Raw genomic sequence first — 11,700 nt, forward strand, 5'->3', positions numbered from 1 at the left:
TTCTTGCAACCTAGGACATCATTTAAATTGACTTAGAAAATCATATGAAAATGAAAAAGACCTAGACGAGCCAAAACAACGTTGAAAAAGCACAGTTGTATATCTAACACTACTTATTTTCAAGACATAATACAACATGCAATTATCAAGAATACATGGTGCTGGTACAGCAGCCAATAGATAGAATAACAGATGGCAAAGTCCAGAAAGAGACCAATATCTTATGAACAACTCTTTTTCAACAGTTCAGCTGGAATGGTATAGTGTTTTCAACAAACTGCTTCATCAATTGGATAGTGGCAGAACAAACCAAAATAAAATAACTTCCATCTATATTTTTAACCACATTAAAAAAAAAGTTGGATCACAAGTCAGAATTAAAACACAGAACTCAGAAATGTCCATTAAAAAACTGGAAAAAAAGTTTGTGTTCTTGAGGTCAATTCAGTTCAGTTCAATTCTGTTGCTCAGTTGTGACCAGCTCTTTGCAACCCTGTGGACTACAGCACACCAGGCTTCCCTGTCCATCACCAAACTTGCTCAAACTCATGTCCATTGAGTTAGTGATGTCATCCAACCATTTCATCCTCTGTTGTCCCCTTCTTCTCCCTTCTTCAGTCTTTCCCAGAATCAGGGTATTTTCCAGTGAGTCAGTTCTTCATATCAGGTGGCCAAAGTATTGGAGTTTCTTCTTCATCATCAGTCCTTCCAATGAGTATTCAGGACTGATTTCATCTAGGATTGGCTAGTTTGATCTTCTTGCAGTCCAAATTACTCTCAAGAGTCTTCTCCAACACCACAGTTCAAAAGCACCAATTCTTCGGCGATTTTGGGATATAAAACATTTATCAGATATGACAAAAATAACATAGACAAAATAACAAAGTGATAAGTTAAATCACACTCAATTTAAAAGTTCTCCTCTTCAAAAGGTAGTGTTAAGAGATTTGAAAGATAAGTCTGGGAGAAAATTATTTTTCTTTCAGTTCAGTTCAGTTCAGTCGTTCAGTTGTGTCTGACTCTTTGCAACCCCATGAATCGCAGCACGCCAGGCCTCCCTGTCCATCACCAACTCCTGGAGTTCACTCAGACTCATGTCCATCGCGTCAGTGATGCCATCCAGCCATGCATCTCTGTCGTCCCCTTCTCTTCCTGCCCCCAATCCCTCCCAGCATCAGAGTCTTTTCCAACGAGTCAACTCTTTGCATGAGGTGGCCAAAGTACTGGAGTTTCAGCTTTAGCATCATTCCTTCCAAAGAAATCTCAGGGCTGATCTCCTTCAGAATGGACTGGTTGGATCTCCTTGCAGCTCAAGGGACTCTCAAGAGTCTTCTCCAACACCACAGTTCAAAAGCATCAATTCTTCAGCACTCAGCCTTCTTCACAGCTCAACTCTCACATTCATATATGACTACTGGAAAACCCATAGCCTTGACTAGACGGACCTTAGTCAGCAAAATAATGTCTCTGCTTTTGAATATGCTATCTAGGTTGGTCATAATTTTTCTTCCAAGGAGTAAGCGTCTTTTAATTTCATGGCTGCAACCACCATCTGCAGTGATTTTGGAGCCCAAAAAATAAAGTCTGACACTGTTTCCATCGTTTCCCCATCTATTTCCCATGAAGTGATGGGACTGGATACCATGATCTTCATTTTCTGAATGTTGAGCTTTAAGCCAAATTTTTCACTCTCCACCTTCACTGTAATCAAGAGGCTTTTTAGCTCCTCTTCACTTTCTGCCATAAGGGTGGTGTTGTCTACATATCTGAGTTTATTGATGTTTCTCCCGGCAATCTTGATTCCAGCTTGTGCTTCTTCCAGTCCAGCATTTCTCATGATGTACTCCGCATAGAAGTTAAATAAGCAGGTTGACAATATACAGCCTTGACGTACTCCTTTTCCTATTTGAAACCAGTTTGTTGTTCCATGTCCAGTTCAAACTGTTGCTTCCTGACCTGCATACAGATTCCTCAAGAGGCAGGTCAGGTGGTCTGGTATTCCCATCTCTTTCAGAATTTTCCACAGTTAATTGTGATCCACACAGTCAAAGGTTTTGGTATAGTCAATAAAGCAGAAATAGATGTTTTTCTGGAACTCTCTTGCTTTTGCCATGTTCCAGCGGATGTTTAGAGAAGTAAAATCATGATGACACACCACTGCACAACTATTGAAAGGGCTAAAATTATATATATATATATATATATATATATATATATATATATATATATATATACACAAAACACAAAATACTGAAAAAGATGTGGAAGAACTGGAATTTTTATACAATATTGTTGGACATGTTAAATGGTATAGTTTTCTAACAGAGTTTGGAAGTATCTTAAGGAATTAAACGTGCACTTACATCAACAAGTCAAATCACTTAATAGCAATCAGCCTCACGATCACATAGATTTTGCACTTAGCAGACAAAGACTTTAAAACAGCTAGTTCAAGGGACTGGCAGAAACCATATCCATAAAATATGATGCTAATGAATGAACAATTTTAAAAAGATATTTAAAATATCCAAGTTAATATGAAAATGTCCCTAAGATAACTCGAGTAGTTTGAAGATGGCAATACTAATTGTCTGTGAATTGGATGGGAAATAAACAGAAATAATTCAATCTGGGGAACAGATACAATTGGATTAAGAATAACAACAATTTAGAAATCTATTGGAAACTATTAAATAAATGATTGTAAGTGTAATTAGATATCCAGAGGGAGAAATGAATGATGATGTAGAAAAATAATTCGAGAAATGAAGCCTGATAGTTTTAAATCAGTCCAGGTTCGATGCATGATACAGGACGTTTGGCACTGGTGCACTGGGATGACCCAGAGGGATGGTACGGAGAGGAAGGTGGGAGGAGGTTTCAGGATGGGGAACAAGTGTACATTCATGGTGGATTTATGTTGATGTATGGCAAAACCAATAAAATATTGTAAAGTAAATAAATAAATAAATAAATAAATAGTATTTTAAAAAATCTTAATTAATTCAAAAAAGTTGTAAAGCCCAAGTAGGATGAATACAAAGAAAACCTCACTTATAGACACATAAGTGTGAACATTTTCATATTTCTTTTCCCAGTAGTATGGATGGATGAGTTGGACTATAAAGAAAGCTGAATGCATAAGAACTGATGCTTTTGAACTGTGGTGTTGGAGAAGACTCTTGAGAGTCCCTTGGACTGCAAGGAGATCCAACCAGTCCATTCTAAAGGAGCTCATTGGAAGGACTGATGCTGAAGCTGAAACTCCAATACTTTGGCCACTTGACATGAAGAGCTGAGTCATTTGAAAAGACCCTGATGCTGGAAAAGATTGAAGGCAGGAGGAGAAGAGGATGACAGAGAATGAGATGGTTGGATGGCATCACCAACACAATGGAGATGAGTTTGAGTAAACTCCAGGAGTTGGTGATGGACAGGGAGACCTGACACAACTGAGTGACTGAACTAAACTGGATTGTGAACCTTCTGAAAACTTTTGAGAAATAAATGAAAATGCCAAAATATTATTTCAAATGATAATATCCCTCATAAAAAAATTTGGAAAAATGAAAGCTGGAGGAACTGATCACTACTAAATATTATAAGATGTACTGAAAATATCAGTTAAGTCTAACCATTGAATTAGGTCATTTAATATCTCTGTTGGCTTATTGATTTTCTGTCTGGCATTTCTGTACATTGATTTTGGTGGATATTAGAATTTCCTACTTTATTGTATTTCTATGAGTTTTTTCCTTTATATCTGTAAGCATTTTTTTTTTTTTTCTGTATTAAGATGCTCCTGTACTGGATGCATATATTTTAACAATGCTCTTTTTTACTTGACACTTTTATCATTATATAGTGTATTTTATCTTTTTATGGCTTTTGTTTCAAAGTCTATTTTATTTGATATGAATATTTTGTTAGCCATCTTTTTTTTTTTTCCATTTCTTTTTGCATGTGATATCTTTTTACCATCCCCTTACTTTCAAACTATTTGTATTCTTTTCCTTAAAACAGATCTCTTGTATGTACCATATAGCATGCTCTTTTATTACTCAATTCAACACTCTATATTTTTGGCGGGAGCATTTACTCCATGGCCATTTAAGGATAGTGAAGTGAAGTCGCTCAGTCGTGTCCAACTCTTTGCGACCCCATGGACTGTAACCTACCAGGCTCCTCCGTCCATGGGATTTTCTAGGCAAGAATATTGGAGTGGGTTGCCACTTCCTTCTCCAGGGGATCTTCCCGACCCAGGGATTGAACCCAGGTCTCCCTCCCTGCAGGCAAGTGCTTTAACCTCTGAGCCACCAGGGAAGCTCAATATAATTTAAGGTTTTATATATGTGTGTATATATATATATATATATATATATACATATATATATAATTAAATTAATTAATTTAAATTAAATCATTAAAATTAAAATTAGTCATTTAAAAGTAATTTTTTTCCAGTTTTTCCCTTTTGTGCATTGGTAGTTTACTTTTGCATTATGCTTGATTTCTCCTTGTTTGTTTTTTGAGAATCTATTGTATGTTTTTATTCATGATTATCTTAATTTTCAAATGTTAACCTATTGTTATATCTACTTACTTTAGTTGTGTCAACTCAAACACATTCTATAAAATCTATATTTTTTTCCTTCTCTTCCCCACATTTTATGGTTCTGATGTCATATCACATCTTCATGTTTAACCTATTGATGTTCATTGTAGTTTTAGTCACTTCCATAATTTTTTTTTTTTTTTACAGTCTGTACTGACTTAAGTCACCTATAATCTTTTCACATATGTGACTGTCTTATTTTCATTTTCCCTTTCCTATATATTCTTACTTCTTTTCTATTTAAATAAGGTCTTTCTATATTTCTTTCAGGATAGGTTTGATACTGCAAATTTCTTTATTTCCCCAAATATTCTAAATAATAATCTTGCTAAGTAGAGTATCCTAGATTGTAGGGTTTTCCTTTCCAAGACTTTGAATATGTTGTGCCACTCCTTGTAGCCTGGAAAGTTTCTGTAGAGGGTGCCTTTGTAATTAATTCCTTATTATTTCACTTGCTGACTTAGAATCCTTGTTTATTGTTGTTTAATTGCTAAGTCATGTCTGACTCTTTTGAGATCCCATGAACTGTATAGCCTTCCTGGTTTCTCTCTCCATGGGATTTTCCAGCAATAAGACTGGAGTGGGTTTCCATTTCTTTCTCCAGGGTATCTTTCTGAACCAGGGATTGAACCCAGTATATCCGGCATTGTGGACTCTTTACCACTGAGGCACCAGTGAATATCATTAACTTTTGTCATGTTAATTATAAGTCTTGGTGTAGGTATATTTGGGTTCATCTTGCTTGGACGCTTTATGCTTCCTTTTCCCATATATCTGTTTCTTTCTCTAGGTTTGGAAAGTTTTTAGCCATAATTTCTTTAGATATAATGAATTTGCAGTCCTGGTTTATCTCTCTTCTCCTGGGATTCACTATTATGTGTAGATCGACATTCTGTATTATCTCATAAATCTTATATGTTGCTCTTTATATTTTGTTTTGTTTAATCTGTATGATGTTCTGATTGGATGATCAGTTATTCATACTTCTTATTATTTAGTTTTCTATTTGATTCCTTTAGCTTGGTTTTCTTCTCAGAAAATAAGTTCACCAGTTTTGATTGGCTTATCAATCATTTCTAGTTTCTGATCTGCATATCTAATAATAGCCTTTCTTAATTCTTTTAGTATTTTTATTACCACCGTTTTGAACTTGTGGTCTGGTAGGCTGAAAATATCTGTTTCTTTGTTCTCTCAGGATATTTAATTTTCAATTTCAATTGGGAACAATTCCTTTCCTTTTAATTGTATTTATATTCCTTCACTTTATAAATTTAGGGAAAATAATTATGTAATGTGTTACTGAAGGACTGTTTTTATGTGGGACTGTCCATGTGTAGCTTACATTGTCTAATATTTTTGGTGGAAGGGATGTTTTCATATGCATGTCTGACCTGTCTTTCCTCAGGGTGACTATTATCCCCTTGATGAAGAATGTTATTAGTATTATTCTAACCAGGACCTACTCTTTGCTCTGTAGTCATCTCAGCTCTGTCAAGGGATCTACTCCTCAGTTGTTGGAGAAAGCACTTAGATCCAGTTCTAAGGTGCTCTGTGTGGTAGGCAAGACTGGAGTGGTCCCTTTGGAAAAGGAGCTACTGTATATTTCTCCCAATAAATTGCCCACCAATACATGCACTCTGTGATGTCACCTGTCATCTGGTGTGTGTGCTCACAAAATAAGCTATTTTTTGGAATTGCCTTTGACCCTGCTTCCATTGTCCTTTGCCCTGGTAATTGGCTTAGATTTCAAGCCCCAATTCCTTCTCTGTTCACCAATAAAACCTGATGTGGATGTGCCACTAATGTGCCCCAGGCACTGCTGCAAGTCGTATGATGCACCTGCTATGAGCACAGAGAGAATGGCATGCTTTGCTGGAAGCTGCACTGCGCCACCCCCCCCCCCCCGCAACACACACACACATACTTTATGTCTTAATAATGGGGATTATACATAGGACTTGGGCTCCACACACCCTCAGTTTTGGTCCCAATCACATTTCAGGCCCTTCTGAGTGTCTCCACATCACCAAACCAAGTTATTTACCTGGGTCTGTCTGCTGAAGTCTGTTTCAGCACCTAACCACTGTTCATACCAGCAGATGCCTTTTTTGGGCTGGGAAGTCTAACATGTGGGCAAAGACTTTCTGTGCTGGTCTTTCTCTGTCCTGCCTGCTGCAAGCCAGCTGCCATACTCTTCTCTGAGTATCTGTGGCTCCCTATCTGTTATTACTTATCTTCTAGTCAATGAAGGGCGTTCCCATGGTGAGAGAACATTACTCATTTCACAGCTCCCTCCCAAGAGCACAAGTCTAACCCAATTCATTTTTCCTTTTTATACTAGTCAGTAATATGATGATATTTCATGTAGCTTTAGTTGTATGAGGCCTTCTGTAACTTTTCAGTGAGTAGTTTGCAAAAGGTTTTCCACATGTAGTTATATTATTATGTACAAATTGGAGGAAGTTATCTTCATGTCTTTCTATTTTGAAACCTTGTTTGCTTCACTCTTCTCCTGTTTTGCTAGCCTTTATGTTATTTTTTCTGCTCTAATACTTATATTACTATTATTATTTACTCTACCTTTCTAGCTTTGATTTTAGTACAATATTCCCTATTTCCTAAAGATTTAGATTTAGATTATTGATTTGAGATCTAACATTTTTAATATAGGTATTTACACCTATAAGTTTCCCTCTGAGATTTGATTCAGTTCAGTTCAACTCAGTTCAGTCGCTCAGTCTTGTCCAATTCTTTGTGACCCCATGGACTGCAGCACAACTGTCCATTGCCAACTCCCGGAGTTTACTTAAACTCATGTTCATTGAATCAGTGATCTCATCCCCTATTGTTCCCTTATCTTCCTGCTTTCAATCTTTCCCAGCATCAAGGTCTTTTCAAATGAGTCAGTTGTAGGCATCAGGTGGCCAAAGTATTGAAGGTTAAGCTTCAGTGTTAGTCCTTTCAATGAATATTCAGGACTGATATCCTTTATGATGGACTGGTTGGATCTCCTTGCAGTCCAAAGGACTCTCAAGAGTCTTCTCCAACAACACAGTTTAAGAGCATCCGTTTTTCAGTGCTCAACTTTCTTTATAGTCCAACTATCACATCCATTCATGACTATTGGAAAAACCATATCTTCAACTAGATGGACCTTTGTTGGCTAAGTAATGACTCTGCGTTATAATATGCTGTCAATGTTGGTCATAGCTTTTCTTTGAAGGAACAATCATCTTTTAATTTCATGGCTGCAGTCATCATCTGATTTTTGAGCCCCAAATGATAAATTCTGTCACTATTTCCCCATCTATTTGCCACGAAGTGATGGAACTAGATGCCATGATCTTAGTTTTCTGAATGTTGAGCTTAAGTCAAATTTTTCACTCTCCACTTTCAATTTCATCAAGAGGCTCTGTACTTCTTCTTCACTTTCTGCCATAAAGTTGGTGTCATCTGCATATCTGAAGTTATTGATATTTCTCCCGGCAATCTTGATTCCAGCTTGTGCTTCTTCCAACCCAGTAGTTCCCATGATGTACTCTGCATAGAAGTTAAATAATCAGGGTGAGAATATACAGCCTTGATGTACTCTTTTTCCTTTCTGGAACCAGTGTGTTGTTCCATGTCCAATTTTAACTGTTGCTTCCTGACCTGCATATAGGTTTTTCCAGAGGCAGATCAGGTGGTCTGGTATTCCCATCTCTTTCAGAATTTTCCACAGTTTATTGTGATCCACATAGTCAAAGGCTTTTGCATAGTCAATAAAGCAGAAATATATGTTTTTCTGGAACTCTCCTGCTTTTTTGATGATCCAGCAAATGTTGGCAATTTGATCTCTGGTTTCTTTGCCTTTTCTAAAACCAGCTTGAACATCTGGAAGTTCACAGTTCACGTATCACTGAAGCCTGGCTTGGAGAACTTTGAGCATTACTTTACTAGCATGTGAGATTAGTGCAATTGTGCAGTAGGTTGAGCATTCTTTCACCTTGCTTCTACATAGAAAACCCTAAAGGCAACACCAGAAAATTACCAGAGCTAATCAATGAATTTAGCAAAGTTGTAGGATACAAAATTAATACATATTAATCCTTTGCACTCCTGTACACTAACAATGAGGATAACAGAAAAAAGAAATTCAGGAAACAATCCCATTCACCATTGCAAAGAAAAGAATAAAATATTTAGGTATAAATTTACTTAAGGAAACAAAAGACCTATATATGGAAAACTATAAAACACTGATGAAATAAATCCAAAATGACAGAAATAGATGGAGATACATATCATATTCATGAATTGGAAGAATCAATATAGCGAAAATGAGGATACTACCCAAAGCAATCTATAGATTAAATGCAATCCCTATCAAGCTACCAACAATATTTTTCACAAAACTGAAACAAGTAATTTCACAATTTGTATGGAAACACAGAAAACCTCCAAGAGCCAAAGCAATCTTAAGCAAGAAGAAGAATGGAACTGGAGGAATCAACCTGCCTGACTTCAGACTATAGTACAAAAGTGCAGTGATCACGACAATATGGTACTGGCACAAAGATAGAAATATAGATCAATGGAACAAAATGGAAAGCCCAGATATAAATCCACACACCTATGGAAACCTTATCATTGACAAAGGAGGCAAAAATATACAATGAAGAAAAGACCCTCTTTAACAAGTGGTGCTGGGAAAACTGGTCAACTACCTGTAAAATAATGAAACTAGAACACTTCTCAACTCCATACATAAAAATAAATAAACTCAAAATGGATTAACGATCTAAAATAAGGCCAGAAACTATAAAATTCCTAGAGGAAAACATAGGCAGAACACTCTCTGACATAAATCACACCAAGATCCTCTATGACCCACCTCCCAGAATAATGGAAATAAAGGCAAAAATAAACAAACTGGACCTAAATAAAGTTAAGTGCTTTTGTGCAATGAAGGAAACTGTAAGCAAGGTGAAAAAGCACCCTTCTGAGTGGTAGAAAATAATAGCAAACAAAGCAACTGAGAATTAATCTCAAAAATATACAAGCAATTCATGCAGGACAGTTCCAGAAAAATAAACGACCCAATCAAAAACCGTACCAAAGAACTAAACAGACGTTTCCTTAAAGAAGACATACAGATGACTACCAAACACATGAAAAGATGTTCAACATCACACATTATCAGAGAAATGCAAATCAAAACCACTCGGAGGTACCATCTCACACTGGTCAGAATGGCTGCTTTCAAAAAGTCTATAAAAAATAAATGCTGGAGAGGGTGTGGAGAAAAAGGAATTCACCTACACTGATATTTGGATTGCAAACTGTTAAAGCCACAATGGAGAATAGTGTGGAGATACCTTAAAAAACTGGAAATAGAACTGCCATACGACCCAGCAATGCCACTGCTGGGCATACACACGGAGGAACCAAGAATTGAAAGAAACACATGTACCTTAATATTCATCACAGCACAGTTTACAATAGCTAAGAAGACATGGAAGCAACCTAGATGTCCATTGCCAGACGAATGGATAAGAAAGTTGTGGTATATGTACACAATGTAATATCACTCAATTAAAAAGAATGCATTTGAGTCTGTTCTAATGAAGTGAATGAAACTGGGGCCTATTATACTGAGTGAAGTAAGTCAGAAAGAAAAATGCCAATAGAGTATATTCAGTTCAGTTTAGTCACTCAGTCGTGTCCGACTCTATGCGACCCTATGAATCGTAGCACATCAGGCCTCCCTGCCCATCACCATCTCCTAGAGATCACTCAAACTCACGTCCATCGTGTCGGTGATGCCATCCAGGCATCTCATCCTCTGTCATCCCCTTTTCCTCCTGCCCCCAATCCCTCCCTGCATCAGAGCCTTTTCCAATGAGTCAGATCTTCACATGGGGTGGCCAAAATACTGGAGTTTCAGCTTTAGCATCATTCCTTCCAAAGAACACCCAGGGCTGATCTCCTTCAGAATGGACTGGTTGGATTTCCTTGCAGTCCAAGGGACTCTCAAGAGTCTTCTCCAACACCACAGTTCAAAACCATCAATTCTCTGACACTCAGCATTCTTCACAGTCCAACTCTCACATCCATACAAGACCACTGGAAAAAAACATACCCTTGACTGAACAGACCTTTGTTGGCAAAATAATGTCTCTGCTTTTCAATATGCTATCTAGGTTGGTCATAACTTTTCTTCCAAGGAGTAAGCATCTTTTAATTTCATGGCTGCAATCACCATCTGCAGTGATTTTGGAGCCCAAAGAGATAAAGTCTGACACTGTTTCTCCATCTATTTCCCATGAAGTGATGGGACCAGATGCCATGATCTTCGTTTTCTGAATGTTGAGCTTTAAGCAAACTTTTTCACTCTCCTCTTTCACTTTCATCAAGAGGCTTTTTAGTTCCTCTTCACTTTGTGCCATAAGGGTGGTGTCATCTACATATCTGAGGTTATTAATATTTCTCCCGGCAATCTTGATTCCAGCTTGTGCTTTTCCAGCCCAGCGGTTCTCATGATATAATCTGCATATAAGTTGAATAAGCAGGGTGACAATATACAGCCTTGATGTACTCTTTTTCCTTTCTGGAACCAGTGTGTTGTTCCATGTCCACTTTTAACTGTTGCTTCCTGACCTGCATACAGGTTTCTCCAGAGGCAGATCAGGTGGTCTGGTACTCCCATCTCCTTCAGAATTTTCCTCAGCTTATTGTGATCCACATAGTCAAAGGCTTTTGCATAGTCAATAAAGCAGAAATATATGTTTTTCTCGAACTTTCTTGCTTTTTCCGTGATCCAGCATACATGGAATTTAGAAAGATGGTAATGATGACCATTACAAGACAGCAAAAGAAACACAGATAAAAAAAGAACAGATTTTTGGACTCTGTGGGAGAAGGCAAAGGTGGGATGATTTGAGAAAAAAGCATTGAAACATGTATATTACCATATGTGAAATAAGTGTAAAGTTCAAGTTCAGTGCATGAAACAGAGCACTCAAAGCTAGTGCACTGGGACATCCTAGATGGATGGATGGGGAGGGAAATGGAAGGGAGGTTTGGCTCTGGGGAACACATGGAAA

The sequence above is a fragment of the Budorcas taxicolor genome, chromosome 15 (assembly GCF_023091745.1).
Source record: "Budorcas taxicolor isolate Tak-1 chromosome 15, Takin1.1, whole genome shotgun sequence".
NCBI classification, from domain to species: Eukaryota; Metazoa; Chordata; class Mammalia; order Artiodactyla; family Bovidae; genus Budorcas; species Budorcas taxicolor.